At 36.6% G+C, this 18,415-nt stretch overlaps 1 protein-coding gene and 1 pseudogene across 7 annotated transcripts in view; both read left to right on the forward strand.

The window, feature by feature from the left end:
* Nucleotides 1-18,415, forward strand: part of GABRG2 (gamma-aminobutyric acid (GABA) A receptor, gamma 2) — an 88,173-nt gene that overhangs the window by 6,105 nt on the left and 63,653 nt on the right. The window lies entirely within an intron of this gene.
* LOC102259715 lies at nucleotides 3,076-3,516 on the forward strand (annotated as a pseudogene).

Consider the following 18,415-nt stretch of genomic DNA (forward strand, 5'->3'; position numbering starts at 1 on the left):
ATATATATTATATGTACTTAATTTTTACTAACATCTGTGAAGTAGTTATTGTCAACCACATTTGACAAATTAGGAAATCAAGATTACAGAGAGATTAAATGACCTGCTTAAAAGCAACAGATAATTAGAAGTATAAAACATTTATTTTATAAAGTAATAAAGTGGTAAAGTAGTATGTTTGTGGATAGAGATGTAGATGCCTAATGATAAAGTCAGATACACATATAAGTGTGTGCGTGTGTGTGTGTGTGTGTGTCCCATCCTAGGCATTCAGTCCCCTGTCCCTAGTGGGTGCCTTCCAGAAACCAGGGAGCAGCTCTCACTCCAGTCAGCAGCATTAACTGTGTCCCCTAAAAAATTATCAGCAAGGTCACTGTGAATCCCTCCCCTGACCTATCAACAGTGCTGATCAAACTGAAGTTTCTCCTTCCTGTGGGCCCTACCACTCACGCACACAGTACTTCTCACCATTTTATCTAGACCCCTTCCTTCCCCAGAAGGGCCTCAGAAGGCCTACCACCGCTTTGCTTTATCTCCTGGGCCACAGCCACTCTATCTCAGTGTGTCCTTTTCTAAATATCTTCTTTTTTGTATAAGTAAAAGATGATTTGGAGTCACTATATATATATATATATTTTTTCCCCAAGTGATCATGAGAATGGGTTATATTTTAGATTTGTCACTAATTATTTTCTATACTTTTTGACCAGTTTTACCCTATCAATACTCTTCTCTCACAAGAATATTTAACTAGTCTAGATTATATATATTTATCAGCATTAATTTTTATAATTATTTGATTATATCTTCAGACAGTAGAATTCAGGACAGATACCTTACTTCCAATGAGCCTACTGAAGAAATTAAAATAATCTATATAGTAACATGTTTTGAGGTCCTCAGTCTCCATCAAGTACACCATTCTTAAATTTATCTTATTTTTATTGAAAGCTTTAAGCAGAAATGCTTAGGAATAATCCACTATTTGTTTTTTTAATATGTTTAAAAACATGTTAAATGGCATTATTTAGATCCCAAACCAATATTATACTTAGAAAATACATTTTCTTAATGGTTAATTCTGTGTATATAATGCATAGCTTAATCTGCAATTCAGTCATTTAGCTTCTGCATGTCACCCCATTTTCAAAGAAGAGATCTTGCCCCTCCATTGAGTAAATTTAAAGATATTTTGTTGCAATTTTCCTACAAAAAATCCTTTGAAAAATGAAAGACAAAATCAAGGCAACTATACTGAATATTAAAATAGAAATAATATTACTACTTTAAAATCTGAATATTTGTACCTTCAGTATGTAGATATTTAAGGTTGATGTTTTTAATCACCTCAATTATACATGTAACTGCTTTGATAACTTTGGCATGTGATACTTAATATCAAGTTTAATTTCTAGAGGAATAAGAAGATATAATTTCTAGAAACTGGGGCTTTATTTTTTTTCTGAGAATTTTTACATGCATGTTCTTATTCTCTCTATAGCCTTATGAGTTAGATAAAGAAGATGATGGCTATAGAAAATGAGATACAAAGAGCCTAAGGGACTTGAACATTATCTGTAAAGCAGATTTTAGCCTCCCCAGTTTCATTTTAGTCTATATGCCATATCACACAAGTATAGTCACCCTTTTTATTTCTAAAAGTAAAAAAATATTTGGATTGTCTTGAGATATAGAAGGCCTCTTCAGTTTGCATTAGTGGAGTGTTATTTGCTATGCATGTTTTTATTATTGTAGAGAATAAATATCCTTTAAGAGGAAATAAAAAGTTCTTTTAAGGTACATATTAGGGTAAAATAAAATTTAACTTCAAATCATATTAATTTGTATACTTTTATGATATGGGTACAAAATATGGTAATAATTCTATATCATTATGAAACTCATTGTATAACTCTACAGATAAAGTGTTATGTAAATGCTAAATAAGTAGTACTGATATTACACTCTCCACCCATTCATAAAGAAAACTGTATGAATCCCAAATAACATAGTAAGAAAAACAAGGAAGTCTTTTAAAGCAAAGATCTCTGCAATCACTGAAACCCTGCCACAAACTCAAGTTTAGTTGTACAACCAAAATTTGCTTAGTCAGACAAATACATACTGAGTTCTGTAATTTATTTGGATGTACTTAAATAAAATGGCCAAAACAAACTGAATATAACTTGCCAATGTAGTCTTGGTAGGAAAATAAGTGTCTGACTCTTATTTATGTTATATTTTGAAGGTTATCAGTCCTTTTTTATAAATTGCTTTTGAGGTACACTTGAAATACATTGAGGAGAACTACTCTAGATACAAAATGTAGTTAGGTTCAGTGTTTCAGCTAGGTCTGTGCTAGGAACTGGATGTATAATTATGGGGCAGCAGAAGCCATGATTTCTGCCATCATGGAGTTTGAATCTCAGGAGATAGCAATGATCAAAGAGGTGTCAAAAAATTATTAAATTTTAACTCAGGTAAATACCACATGAGAAAGTCACATGGTGCTATAACAGCTCTCTAGCATAGTGAAAGCAAAGGACAGAGAAATGGAGATCCACAATCCTGCTGAAACTGATCTACCATCATCTAATTGGTTGATTTTTAATAGTCCAACACTTTTCTTGGTCATAATAGTTTTTGCTGAATTTGTTAGCTTCAATTACAGAGATTTTCACTTGAAAATCAATGGTATTATTCTGAAGAAGTAGAAAAGTGATGTAATTTTTTTAATGTTCTGAAAACTATTTTTCTTTAGTATTTTAAACATCATCTACATAATAAACAAAGATCATATTAAAAACAATTAAATAAAGCAACATGGTCATATATGACACTATTTTAACATAGGCTAAATTTACAAATCAATGCCAGCTGATGGAGTTTTGCTCCATTTACTCCCTATCTTATAGGTATTCAAGTTACATGCATGAAAATGATCTATTTCACCCCCCTCCCCCATTACCTGCAACTGATTCACCTTCTCTGAGTCATTGTCAAACTAAGTAGTCAAATACAGTCAAACAGTGGGGAAAACAACACAAACATAACCACCTTGACCTTTTTACGAAGATGGTGCCAAAAGCTAAGAAGGAAGCCCCTTCCTCTCCTAAAGCTGCAGCCAAGGCAAAGGCTTTGAAGACAAAGAAAGCAGTGCTGAAAGGCATCTGCAGCCACACAAAAAAGATCTGCACATCACCCACCTACTGATGGCCAAGGCTCCCAAGGCAGCCCCAATATCCTCAGAAGAGCGCACCCCGGAGAAACAAGCCTGACCACTATGCCATCATCAAATTCCCCCTGAAGAAGACAGAAGACAACAATACACTTGTGTTCATTGTGGATGTCAAGACAAACAAGCACCAGGTCAAACATGCTGTGAAGAAGCTCTATGACATTGATGGGGCCAAGGTCAACACTCTGATCAGGCCTGTTGGAGAGAAGAAGGCATATGTTTGACCGGCTCCTGACTATGCTGCTTTGGATGTTGACAACAAAATTGAGATCATCTAAACTGAGTCCATCTGCCTAATTCTAAATATAAAACTTTTTAACTGTAAAACAAAACAAAAAAACATAACCACATTAATTATACATACCAGTTGTGAGCTTCAATTAATTTCAGAAATATTAGGGCTTGAAAACTTAGATGTTATAGGATAAAGTAACACAGTGGACATTTTGAAGCTTTTTAAAATTAAGTGCAAAATATACTGCACATGGCTATTAAAATACATACAGAACAAGATTTTAGTGCCTTGGTAATTTTTCAGTATTGATACATTATAATCTTTGGTAGGAGTATAGATCATAGTAATTATCTATATATATGAAAGCCTAAGCAACCGTTCAACCAGTAGTTATGATGTGCACTGACCACCAGGGGACAGATGCTCAACACACAGGCATGGAAACATGGAACAGACTGATGAATCTCAGAGGAAAGGGGGAAGGGTGGAGGGTGGGAAGAGATTAACCAAAGATATTGTTTTCATACTAGAGGCCCGGTGTGCACCGGTGGGGTACTTAGGCCTGGCCTGCAGGATTAGGCCGAAAGCAGCAGTCTGATATCCCTCAAGGGGTCCCGGGTTGTGAGAGGGCAAAGGTCAAGCCTAGGGACCCAACCAGTGCATGAATCCATGCTACAGGCCTCTAGTATACTAATAAATTGCCATCTACTTTTTAAAAATAGATTTAACTTTTTTTTTCATAAGATGATGCCCCCTTCATCATCCTATTCAATTAGAATAAGCAAGGGAGCATTTAGTTCCTTTCAAATAATCTGCATTCTAAAAGCAAGGTGTCCTATCCATATGCACACACATGCAAATCTGTCACCTTTCAATGTTTTATTAAAAGCTCTAGAGTCTCTTGCATTTTAGCCATTATTGTGGGGCTAAAGTTGTATCTATTAGGTTCTGGGTTTTGTTTTATTATATTTTATTTTATTATGACTTGAAGCAATACTTTGTGGATTTTACTTAAAAATCCATGGCAGATATCTATAGTGAAAATATTTTTCCCATTTTGGGGTTGATTATTTATTTATTTATTTATTTGAAAGTAAAATTTAGCGGGGTTTTTTCTGTATTCTCTAAGAAATTTTACCTCCCCTAAGTATGCAAAGATATTTTCATATTTTTTGGAAGCTTTGTAGTTATAGGTTTTTCATGTAGCTCTATGGTCCATCTCAAATTATTATTTTTATATAATAGATGTTAGAAGTTGATATTCATTCCTCCCCATGCATTTATCTAATTGTTCCAGCCCCATTTTTTTTAATGATTTTACTTTTTTCATTGACATTCCACAGTAACTTCGCCAAAATGTTATTAGCTTATATGTCTAGGTCTCTTTCTGGAATCTGTATTCCATTTTATTGATCTACTTGTCTATGCTTATGTCAGCACTGTATAACTTTGATCATTGTAGCTTTATAGTAAATCTTAAAATCAGGTAATAAACATGCAACATATCATATGTGTTCTTTTTCAAGACCAAATTGTCTATTTTAAATCTTTCATATCCTTATATGTTTTAGAAAATTTTCCAATTTATACCAAAACAAAACATCTTTGTTGAAATGGTATTGAATAAACAGATCAGTTTAGAAAGTATAAAAATTTTTGACAATTTTAAGTCTTTCAATCTATAAGCATGATTTGTTTTTATATTTTTCATTCTTCTCACTAACTTACTGTATATTTCAGTGTCAAAATTTTGCACATTTTTCTCAAGTTTATTCTTAATTATCTTGTGTGTTTTATTCTATTTTAATATTTATTTTCCAAATGTTTATCATTATTTTATAGAAAAGCAATTTATTTTGTATGTTAATGCATATCCTGTGATGTTAGTTCTAGTAATTAATTCTAATAGTTTTTGTAGAGTCTGTGATTTTTATATATAACTAGAGGCCCGGTGCATGGATTCATGCACAGGTTGGCTCCCTTGGCCTGGTGGGTGATAAAGGCGATTGGGCCAGCTGGAGGGAGGGACCATGGGATGTTGGCTGGCCTCCGGAGGTTGCTGTGGGAGTGCAATGAACTGCATTGAGCGTCTTCCCTCTGGTGGTCAGTGGGCATCATAGCTACCAACCAGTCGCCCGGTCGTCTTGTTGTCCAGTCTTAATGGTCACTTAGGTTTTATATATAGAGATAGTGTCATCTACAAATAAAGACAATTTCACTTCAGAATGACTACTTAAAACATAAATATGGTCATGTTATATTGTTGTATTAAAGCTTTGCAATAACTCCCATTTCTTCCTAAGATCCAATTGTCTTATTTAGAGTTGTAGGCAATATGACCATATATTTATTGTACAAAAAGGGAGAACTTTTTTTTAGTGAAAGAGGGCATCATTATGAATAATTATGTCAGAACCACAGATGCCAACTGGAACTTTCCCAGGCAAACTGGGCATATGATCACTCAGTATGGTCCTTCAGGATCTGATCCCTGACAATCTCTCCAGCATCAGCTCCTGTCCTCTCTCAGACACAAGTCAACTGCCACCTGTATTTCATTAGATTCCTATAAATATCAGCATTATTTTCTGACCTTCTTTCCAGCTACCCTAAGAGCTTCTAACCCTTCTTCCATTTTGTTTTAAACTTTTTAGTCTTTAATATAGAATTTTTATCTGAGAGGTTTTTTAGGATCTGTGAGATATTTTTATTATAAATCTTTTCTGTTTGTGGTTAAAAAGGAGAGATCACAGTAAGTTAAACTAAGCTAATATTTTTGAGAGCATGAAAAATATTCAACAGGAAAAGTGACTCTGAATAGATTAAACATTTTTTTCCAGTCATATCACATGTCACTTGACAAAAAATCCTTTATATAATAAGATAAACAGGAAATAAAGTCAGCTCAGTGCCATAAAACCAAGCATATCTTGGCACTCAAATACTGCTAGAAACATCCATCACAGTGGCTAGGTTTTTCCAGGTACCCTTGTGAGCAATAGGCCCTTAACAGAATTTCCAAGGTCTGTTCCAGGAGCTCCTTTTTTCTAGACCTGCTGCCATTTGTATTTTTGCAGATCAATTTCCCTGATGAACATCATAGTAAACTCAGCAGAGAATCACAGGGGGAAGGAGAGATTTCCTCATTCAATTTTATTCTCCTTGACTTCAGACTTTAAGTAATCTCTCAAACATATTCTTAATAGATGCTTAAGTATCAATTAAATTGATCAGAAAATTGCAGATGAACATAAAGCAGAAAATTGGAGATAGAGAGGTTACACACTCTGATTTAGGTGATCTGAACAGTGACCTGTTTAATTCCTATTTATTTTGTGTATCACATTTGGTTTGATCCACATCCACTATGTTCCTGGTACTATACCTGATAAAGAAAAGAGCATTGAACAAGGAAAACATACTCCTTGTTTCTGTGCAATTTATAATCTAGAATAAAGACATGCTTTTAAAAAAACATACACTATATTATATTAATACTAGAGGCCCGATGCACAAAATTCGTGCAAGAGTAGGCCTTCCTTTCCCCAGCTGCTGGCACCGGCTTCCCTAAGGTACCCGGGACTCGGGCTTTCCTCCAGTCGCCAGCAGGCACCATGGACCCGGGCTTCCCTCACAGCCCCAGCTTCGTCCTGAAGGATGTCAGATCTAATTAGCATAATATGCTTTTATTATTATAGATAGTGAAATATTTTACATATCATAACCATACTTTTACTTATCAGCAGTGTTCTACCTTTATATTGATTTGTTTCACTTATTATCTCTGGTTTAAGTAAGTTATGTAATCAGATACACATTTTATATTCAACCATTTTTAACCCACAAATTTATGTGAGTCTGTCCTTTTCCCCTACTAAATGGGCTAACATGGGATATCATTTGACTCTTGTTGAGTTATGTTAAATGTGGAATAAAAATCAATGCAAAGTGGACACATTTCTTTCTTTATGCTTCTGGCCTTCTTGCCATAGTTATTGAGTTCCTAATACTTGTTTTGCACTGTACTGGAGATAAAACAGTGAGAAAAACAGACATCTTTTTAATCCTCTTAGACCTTGAAGTTTGAAGACAGGCAGACAATAAACAAACTTCTAAATATGACCAATGCTGAAGAAATCACCAAAAAAAGTGGGGCGTCATGGAGAAAAATCAATAAAAATGTACTTCAGATAGATGATCATGAAAGACTCTTGAATAATGGATAAGAAGTTGAGATTATAAGGAGATGAAAAAATCAGCCAGGAAAAAATTGAAGGGAAGAACTTTGTCATCATTGGTAACAGTAGGTTGCAAGGACCGGGAAAGGGGTAAAAGCCTGGTTTGATTGTGGAACTGAAAGATGCCCCAGAAGGCTGGAAGATGATGATTAAGAATGAGGAAGTCAGGATATAGGGTTTGGGGGACAAAAAGATGCTTCTATTGCACAGCCTTGCAGCCATACTGAAGAATTTGAATTATATTCCAGTAAGGGACTTGAATCGTCAGAAATACTTCAGTTTCCTGTTTAAGGAAGAAGTGTGCCTTTATGATCTGGGAAATGGTGAGGGTTGCAATTTACCTATCTATATTTAATTGCTTGGTAATTAACTTAATGGTTGACTTTTAGCTTCCTTAGCATTATATATAGTATTGTATATATATGGTTTTATATATAGTTACATATGATTTTATACAGTTATATATGATTATATATATGTTTTATATATATATATATATATGTCACAAAATTTTATCAGGATCAAGAATTAGTTATTTGAAGCATAGTAATTATTTTATGCAATTGTTATGAAATTACTGCACTACAAGTAACTAATGTATTTAAAGTGGTATATTTTTATGAACATAAATACTTTGCATCTATGAAATGGCAAAGAAGGTTCCTAAATTCCAAATTAATCAATATGATTTGGGAGCAATTATTTGAATGACTGATTTTAAAATTTTAACAAATTCTCAGAGAATTAACAAAAGCACACTTATTTCTTGTCCACAACATACATTGTTGGAGTTAATTTGTGTATAGCAGAACCAGGGAGGGTAATATCCCATATAAATCTGAAAAAGACACAAAAATTTATGTACCAAATTAAAAAGAAACCACAATACCATTTTCTTTCTCATCAGGAGATTTTAAAATTTTAGACTCAATTACCTCATATTTTATTATCAGGAAATTTCATCAAAAATCTCATGTCAAAAACTATTTTAAAATTCAGTGATTCACTTTACAACATGATAGTTTTGTTTTTCTTTCTTTCTTTATTAAATATACTTTTATTGATTTCAAAGAGGAAGGGAAAGGGAGAGAGAGAGAAACATCAATGAAGATAGAACTGGCTGCCTCCTGCACCCCCACAGTGGGGATCGAGCCCGCAACCAGGCATGTGCCCTGACTGAATCGAACCATGACCTCCTGGTTCATAGGTCAACACTCACCCACTGAGCCACACTGGCTGGGCTTTTATTTTTAAGTTTGTATAGAGCAAGATTGACCTTTATTGGTGTAGAGTTTTGTGAATTTTAACACACATATAAATTCTTGTAGTTCAGTATCCCAAGTCAAGATACTGAACAATTCTAGCACCCCTTCCCACAAATAGTTCCCCCTGCCACCTGTTTGTAGTCACACTCTCTCCCACACTTCTGGCAACAGCTGGTGTTTGATTTCTCACTGTAGTTGTTTTTCTTATCAAGAATGTTATATAAGTAGAATCATATAGTTCACTCAGCATAGTGCTTTTAAATTCATCTAAGTTACTGAGGTGTTAATAAGCACATTAAAAGATGTTCAACATTTAGCCATTAGGTAAATGCAAATTAAAACCATAGTATGATAACACTATATACCTATCAGAATGAGCAAAGTAAAAACAATATTGGCAAGACCAAGTGTTGGAAAGGATGTGGAGCAACTGCAACTTTCATACATTGCGAGTGGGAATTTAAAAATGGAGAAAAAGTTCGCAATTTTGTTTAAGATTAAATACATACCTAACATATTATTCATTTTAAATATATGTTTAATATATTTGAATTTGATACAGGTGAATATACATCTAAATATAGGTAGATACTTCATGCAATAGAATCAGCCTTCATTTTTAGCCCATGGCTCTCAGTGACTAAACTATTCGAAATCTGGGATAGTTTCACCTTTTGTTCATGGATCATGAGAAAGTACAGAGATTCTGCTATCCACCTGTGACCTCCCTATAATTAAGTGAACTATTTTAAATGTTTATCTGTACTATATCACCTTCTATTTTCTAGAAGAGGGAACAAGAACTTTTAGCAGTTCCCCAAAATGTTTTATATTCTAGAGAAAAATATTCCTCTTACCTCAGCAATTGAAATTTGGAAGTGAATACAGAGTCACCCTGATAGAAATAACCTTAACAGCAAGTTGGAGAGGCTGGTAGACAGAGATTAGTCATAGTCTCCCCTGTGACAATGTTTTTTCTATTATTGCCTTATATTGTTATGTGTGTTGCATTTTTCTAGCTGCTAGGGTATTTGTCTCCTCAAATAGATGAGAGGTGTTTTGATACCAATATTGCAGTTTGCACTTCTTCCCATCTGTGACTGCACCTTGCACAAAAGAGTCTAAAATACACGATGATTAACGGAAGGGTGAAGAAATCTAAATCTATAAGGGATTGCTATCCAAGTTTGGCCACTTCCGCAGCTTCACTTTTTATAACAGAAGACAACTACAAAGTAAATACAATGAAACCAGAATAATGTGCTCATGTTGTAATTATACATTGTTTTCTACCAGAAGTGCTGAGCTTGATTTGGCTATCATTAGAAATTAGGTTAGCAAATTGGAAAATGTGGTTAAAGGCAAATTGCAAATATAATGAGACTCTGTCCTTAATATAATTGGAGGTGCTGAAAAAAATTAAAAAGGGGACATTTTTCTAATTATGTGTTTTCATGTGTTTTAATGCTATGCCTGTGTGACATTTAAAATTGTCTTGGGAATCAGGGGCAGGTAACCTCAGCTTTGGGAAAGACTAATACGGGGTAAGCTTAATAGGACATAAATATTGATGGCAATCACATGATGGCATGTTATATAGGCAGCTCATTTCCATTTTAGTTGCAACTCTTAGATATGCATATTTGTAAAGAATGAGTTTTATCAAGTTAATTTTCACCAACACTGAATCTTTAAAAATAACCCACACTCTCATTGATTCGTTAAGTACTCTGAAAATCATTCCATTGATGTCTTATCAAGTGCCAGATACTTGAAAAGGTTTGGAAAAGACACTGTTGAAGATAGAAACACTTCTTGCCCTCAGGGACCTAATAATGTTCTACTTTTAACCCTCACACCTAAACCTATTTTTAAATGCCTTTGTTGTTTTTAATGTGAGGTAACATGTGTGAAAATTCATAATACATAAATATGGCTTCATGAATTATCACAAATTGAAATAAAAACCCATATAATCACCAACCACATCTGAAAATAAAATATTGCCAACACCCCAGCAAACACTCTGAGGCTCATCTCAATTCCTTGCCTATTTCTCTTCCCTCAAAGGGATCTTTGTTCTTTCAGCTCTATGGTTGAATTTTGCTGATTATTAAACTGTACAAAAACAAAAACATACTGTGTATGTGTTCATATGTATGTGTAGCATCTTTTGCTCAAACTTTTAGTTTTCAGATTCATTTTGCTGCATGTTGTAGTTCACTAATTTGTATTGTCATATAATATTTCAGTGTGTGAATATACCATATTTTTATTTGTCCATTCTCCTCTTGATTGTGATTCCAGTCATTTCTATTACCAATAATGCAACTGTGAGCATTCTTGTGCATGTTTTTGAGTAGACATATGCATGCATTTCTTTTAGAAATCTACGGATGGCCTTTCTGGGTGATTGATTACCTGCATGCTCATTATTAGAAGATAATGCCAAAATGTCCCTCCAATAGCGTTGGAGTCCTAGCTGCTCCACATTCTCCCACTTTTATTTAAGAAGGCTAAAACAAACAAAAAATAGTAACAAAAGGGGGCCAACCCAGAGAAAATGGACTTCGGTGATAATCCTAGAACAGTGATGGCGAACCTACGACACGTGTGTCAGAGGTGACACGCAAACTCATTTTTTTGGTTGCTCTTTCTTTGTTAAATGGCATTTAAATATATAAAATAAATAAAAAATATAAGTCTTTGTTTTACTATGGTTGCAAATATCAAAAAATTTCTATATGTGACACGGCACCAGAGTTAGGTTAGGGTTTTTCAAAATGCTGACACGCCGAGCTCAAAAGGTTCGCCATCACTGTGCTAGAATATGACCTGATATTGATGGTCTTTGCTTATTTACACCTCTTGCCCCCAGTGAATGTTGTAAGTTGCCTTCTCCACACTTTCCCTCCTCACCTTCTTAATTATCCCAATTTTCATTTGGTATTTATGAAACCCATATGCTTTTTGAGAAGGCGATTCCATCTTTGATACCAGTGGTGGGACATGAAATTAGACTAAATAATTAATATAGTCCAATACTGTGAACAGACATATCAGTTTCAAAGTATTCAGGCTAATGATACTCAAAATGAGACAGGCTTTGTAATTATATATGCCAGTGCCTCCCAATTTAGTTTGGATGTCCTAATTCTTGCAATAAAGTTCATCTTAGCTAATAAAATCATACGCATTTATTTGATATGGGTCGTTCGTGATTGCTAGTAAAATACACAGTTTGCACATATTGGAATATATAGTTCTGATAATGGACTGACTCAAATAAACACACTTGGCAACAGCTGTTATTCTAACATTAAAAAATGACCTAGGCATGAGCTAAGGAAATCATTATAAGTAGGACAATGCAGTGGGGGGGCAGGGCTCCAGCGAGGCGATCAGCACCAGCACCGCTTGCCTTCGCCCCAGCCCCCAACAGCCCCTGTTGTGTCTTGTCTCTGGTAGGCGGGCTAAGCATGACCTGATATTGATGGTCTTTGCTTATTTACACCTCTTGCCCCCAGTGAATGTTGTAAGTTGCCTTCTCCACACTTTCCCTCCTCACCTTCTTAATTATCCCAATTTTCATTTGGTATTTATGAAACCCATATGCTTTTTGAGAAGGCGATTCCATCTTTGATACCAGTGGTGGGACATGAAATTAGACTAAATAATTAATATAGTCCAATACTGTGAACAGACATATCAGTTTCAAAGTATTCAGGCTAATGATACTCAAAATGAGACAGGCTTTGTAATTATATATGCCAGTGCCTCCCAATTTAGTTTGGATGTCCTAATTCTTGCAATAAAGTTCATCTTAGCTAATAAAATCATACGCATTTATTTGATATGGGTCGTTCGTGATTGCTAGTAAAATACACAGTTTGCACATATTGGAATATATAGTTCAGATAATGGACTGACTCAAATAAACACACTTGGCAACAGCTGTTATTCTAACATTAAAAAATGACCTAGGCATGAGCTAAGGAAATCATTATAAGTAGGACAATTCAATATCAGAATTGATACTTAGGGATTTACTTCCCTGCCCTAGCTCTACTGTATGTGTATAATGAGCACCTGTGCATTGAGCACCTTCCCAAGAGGTTCTGTGCAGTATATGCATGTCCTTCCTGGGAGGTATAGAATCCCAGAGGTTACTAAAGGCCTGTATGGAAGTGCCATGGGTGCCCCAATGCTCCTATTCACTGAACACCACCACCGTGTCCCTCAAAAGCTCCCAGTCCTCCAGAGTCCAGACAGTACAGAGTCCCCTCCTCCCATGATCAGACTCAGACCTATGACCTTTGGTGATATCTACTCACCTTACTAGTACATACCTGCTCCTATACTTTCTACTAAAATCTACCTTTTGCATTGGCTGGAGGAACCCTATGAAATGACCTCGCTTACATGTATGCCTTGCCCCTGCAGTGTGCCTTGCTTTCTAAGCCCAGAAATTGTTTTAGTGGGGCATCTTATCACATCCATTAAGTGTAAATTGTGAGCTTTGCTTTTATTCCTCAGCATGGGGAAATCAAATCATTGGTATCTGCACTGGCAAGCTTATGAAATTCGAATGTTATTAACTTTGTGCTGAGGGTGCCATACTTTTATTGAGCTCAGGCATAAACTAATTTATTGCCCTAAGGGAAAATTAGCTTAAGCAACCATTCATTTTGGTTGATCCTATTTTTTGATGAATGTCCAGTGGCAGATTCTCTGGCCCCAAATCCTGTTTAAAAGCCTTGTGGCATAATAGTATGACATTGTGGTTTTGGCAACCTAAAGTGACTATTGGTAAATATCATTGTTTTCCTTCAAATCTAATGGTGTTCGGCATCATGAAGACAGAATACATGTATTTCTCTGACACAGATATGTAAATAGGGATAACAATAGAAATATCAGTGTTTTAAGGATTAAGTGAAAAAATGTATGTGAGTCCCCAAGTTATTCTTAGAACACAGTGAATATTTACCAGTAGCTAGTGTTGGTTTCATTATTTACCTTAGGAAAACTAGTTAGCAAAGTAGCTCAGCTGGTTAGTGCATCATCCAATATGCCAAGGCTGTGGGTTCAACTTCAGGCCAGGCACATACAAGAAGCAACCAATGAATGCATAAATAAGTGGAACAACAATTTCTCTCTCTCTCTCTAAAAATCAATTTAAAATGATTCTTCCCAAAAATCTTAATTAAGCATGTACTCATGGAATATATAATCTAGTAATAGAGACAATGGATAAGTCAATCAAAAATACACATTATGAGAGCATTACTCTAAGCGAAATAAGCCAGTCAGAGAAAGAGAAATATCACATGATCTCACTCATATGTGAGATATAATGATCAACATAATTTGATGAACAAAAATAGATCCAGAGACAAATGGCAGGGGAGGTGGGGGGGGGGATGTTAGAGAGCAACCAAAGGACTTGTATGCATGCATATTAGCATAACCAATGGACACAGACACTGGGGCGGTGGTGGCTTGTACGGGTTGGAATGGCTGGGGAGGGAGGGGGGTGTCAATCAGGGAAAAAGGAGACATATGTAAAACTTCAGCCAATAAAACACACACACACACACACACACACACACACATTATGACAAATGCTAAGAAGCAAATGAGGGATTGGATAGAACATACAAAGGTGGAACAGGTGACACAGGTCATTAAACAGTAACAGATGGCCTGCATGAGAAGGTGATGCTTGTGTTGAAAATTGAAAGGGAAGAAGGAATAAGCCATGCCAAGTATTGTTTTGGCCGATGGAGAGAAGGAAAGATTATCAGTAGAAAGGACAATACATGCAAAGGTACAGGAGTTTGGCCAGGTTTCTGGAACTCCACAAACTCGCAGGTAACACCCTGATGTAAGGAACAACACATTCTCCTGTTACTGATGCTTTCGGACTGTGAGAATCCCAACAGGATCTTATAGCCTGATGAGAACTTAGGGTAGCAGGGGATCCCTGTGGTCATAGTAAAAAAAAAGAATGGATTTTAAGTTATATAGTGGAGATACACAATACAGGTAACATTGACGGAGCAGAAAGTCCAGTGCACAGGAATTTTTAATAGGAAATTTTCAAAAGGTTTTATTTTGCTGACATACTAGTATATGTATTGGGAGATTTATGTTGACATCTAAAATATTATGCTTTTGACTCATTGCACCAATAAAATGAAATTAATACAAAAATTGTACCAATAAAAATAATAATGGTTCAAAGGAATCAAATACTAATCACTTAAAATATTTCAAGTATAAAAATAAATGAGTTTTTGTTTATTCAACTATTTACCTACTTGTGTCAGAGAATATCTATCTGTATCTATATATACAGAGTGTCCAAAAATGTATATACACTTTAATAGCTGATAGTTCAATTTTGAAAGTGAAATGTATTTTAATAAACACTGACTTCACAATTATTCAAAAGATGTGTATACATTTGGGGGACTGTATATGTAATCTGTCTTTATGAAGCCAAACTATAGATTTAAAAGGTACCTAAATGAAATGTTTTTATATTCATCTAAATGTTTGCTGTTGTACTACCTGGGGAGAGTACAATGACTAGATTTTCCCCTCGCAAAACTTAGGGCTTTTTTGAATCTATGGGAATCTGAAATACCTGAAATTGGAGATTTCATAAACTGCATTATTAATGTTCACAGTGGCAAATATCCAGGAAATGTAACAAAATTCAAATATTTAGAATCTTCTACATTAATGAGAGCAATCTCTCATTATACTATGTCTACCCAGTATTTGGTTTATTTTTATAAGCCACTTGTCCTAAATAAAATCATTTTTTGTTTCTAATTATAAATGTGAACTCATTACATGCTTGTATTCATGCATAAATTTAAATCATGCATAAAACTGTAAATAAAAATTAATAATCTAATTCATAACATGGTGATCCAGAGTCATATCTAAGGTATGAACCTGGGAATCTATATTTTTAAAAGAGCTCACCCCAGTACACACACATACACACACACACACACACACACACACACACACACACACACACACACCCCAGAGTGAAAACCACTTATTGAAACACTCTACTATTGGGATTCTCAAATTTAAATACATATATGAGTCACTTGAAGATTTTGTTAAAACAAAGATTCTGAATCAGGAATCTTTGTGGGGCTCAGGGTTCTGAATTCCTAGCAATTTTCCAGGAGATGCTCATTTTGCTGTCCAAAGTGCTGGGTCAGATGGCTTTCTAACAATTTTTTGAAAGCTTTGAAAGCTTTATATTTTCTGTCACTGTCTTTCAGAAATTATCACTCAAACTATTTAAAAAGTTTCTATTATGATAAGATAATTTAAGAGTAATTTCCATTTTAGCTCTTCCCCTTTATAAGTTTTATTTTTTTAACTAGAGGACCCATGCATAATCACTTCTAGAGGCTATTTATTTAAATAGGTGCCTTCAGCTAGAAGTTTGAATTTGTGTTTGCTCTTAGCCCTCTCAATGTTAAGCGGATTTTCTTGAATCTTTATCATTCAAATAGAGGCCCGGTGCATGAAATTCGTGCATGGGGGTGGGGGGTCCCTAAGCCCAGACTGCACCCTCTCTAATCTGGGACCCCTCTCACAATCCTGGACCACTGGCTCCTAATTGCTCACCTGCCTGCCTGCTTGGTTGCCCCTAACTGCCCCCCCTGCTGGCCCGATCACCCCTCACTACCTCTGCATGCTGGCCTGGTTGCCCCTAACTGTCCCTCCCACTGGCCTGGTCTCCCCCAACTGCCCCCATGCCAGCCTAGTCACCCCTCACTGCCCCCCCTGCCAGCCTAATTGCCGCCAACTGTCCCCACTACTGACCTGGTCGCCCCCAACTGCATCCCCTCCGCTGGCCTGGTCTCTCCTAACTGCCCTCACTACCCCCGCTGGCCACACAAATGCACCCCCCCCACCGGCCTGGTTGCCCCTAACTGTCCCTCCAGCTGGCCTGATCGCCTCTTACTTCCCTCCTGCTGGCCTGGTCACTTCCAAAGCCCTCTCTGCCGGCCTGGTTTTCCCTCATGGCCCCCCCACCAGCCTAATCGCCCCATGCAGCCTGTGTGTTCAGTCGTTTGGTCGTCCCTCACTAACTCCCCTGCTGGCCTGGTCATAGGCAGCCATCTTGTGAGGGCATGAGGGTTAATTTGCATATTACCTCTTTATTATATAGGATTAGAGGCCCAGCATGCACAAAATCATGTGTGGTTAGGATCCACAGGCCCAGCCTCGCCTCCATCGCTGGCCTCTGCCGCCCTGTGATACTATGTGAAGCTCCCCACCCTGGGATGCTCCACGATGCTCGCAGCCCCTCGACTGCTCCCCCAGCCCCGCCACTGCTCTGTGAAACTCCTCCAACCCCGTGACTGCTCCGCAAGGCTCCCCCACCCTGTGACTGCTCCACAAAACTCCCTTGCCCTGTGACTGCTCTGCAAAACTCTGCTAAGCTCAATGCAGCCCTGTGAAGCAGCCCGCCACTCAAAGTCCCTAGTCCCACCCACTGCCACCACCCCCTCAAGGCGAACAGCTCATGTGCCAGAGGGAGGGGTGCTCCATGCACTTCATGGTGACCGGTCATCTGTTCAGTCGTGATGACACCTGGCTCTTTATATATTAGAATTCCTACCCTGGCATTCTCATGAGGTTCACAATTCTATAGAATGCCTTCTTGAATGGTCATACCTCATTACCCCTATAGTTTGTTCACCTATATACGTGGACGTTTTTGACTCCAAAGAATGATAAAGAAATCGGCAACATTGAATGACAGAGGTTCTTTTTTCTTTTTTAAAGACAAATCTGGACACAATCCCAGATTATGCATCAGCCCTATTAATTGAGACCTCAGCTGGGAAAGTTCTAGAGAATAATAACTCCATTTATTTATAATGGAGGGGCTCATTATTTTTCTTCCTGGAAAACATCTGTTTTTATAGTCCTTCTCAGACCATATTAGTTAAAAGGCAGCATCTGTAGAATCAGGTTTTAGTTACATGGTTGGAGCTATTATTATAAACATAGTAAGGGTCTCTTTATACTAATAATTATAATAAACCTGTTTTCTAAACTATGTGTCAGGCATCATGCTAAGCATTAATAACCTTACACAAAAATTCGATATAAACTCTAGTATTAACTTTATTTTCAAATGAGAAGGTTTCATCCTAGCCAGTTAGGCTCAGTGGATAGAGTGTTGGCCTGTGGACCAAAGGCCCCAGATTCAATTCAGGTCAAAGGCAGGTACCTTGGCTGCAGATTCCTCCCCAGCCTGGGCCCTGGTCAGGGCTCCTGTGGAGGCAATTAATTGATGTGTTTCTCTCACATTAATGTTTCTCTCTGTCTTTCCCTCTCTCTCCTACTCTCCCTAAAAATCAATGGAAAAATATCCTCAGTTGAGGAT

The sequence above is a fragment of the Myotis brandtii genome, unplaced genomic scaffold (genome assembly GCF_000412655.1).
Source record: "Myotis brandtii unplaced genomic scaffold, ASM41265v1 scaffold32, whole genome shotgun sequence".
NCBI classification, from domain to species: domain Eukaryota; kingdom Metazoa; phylum Chordata; class Mammalia; order Chiroptera; family Vespertilionidae; genus Myotis; species Myotis brandtii.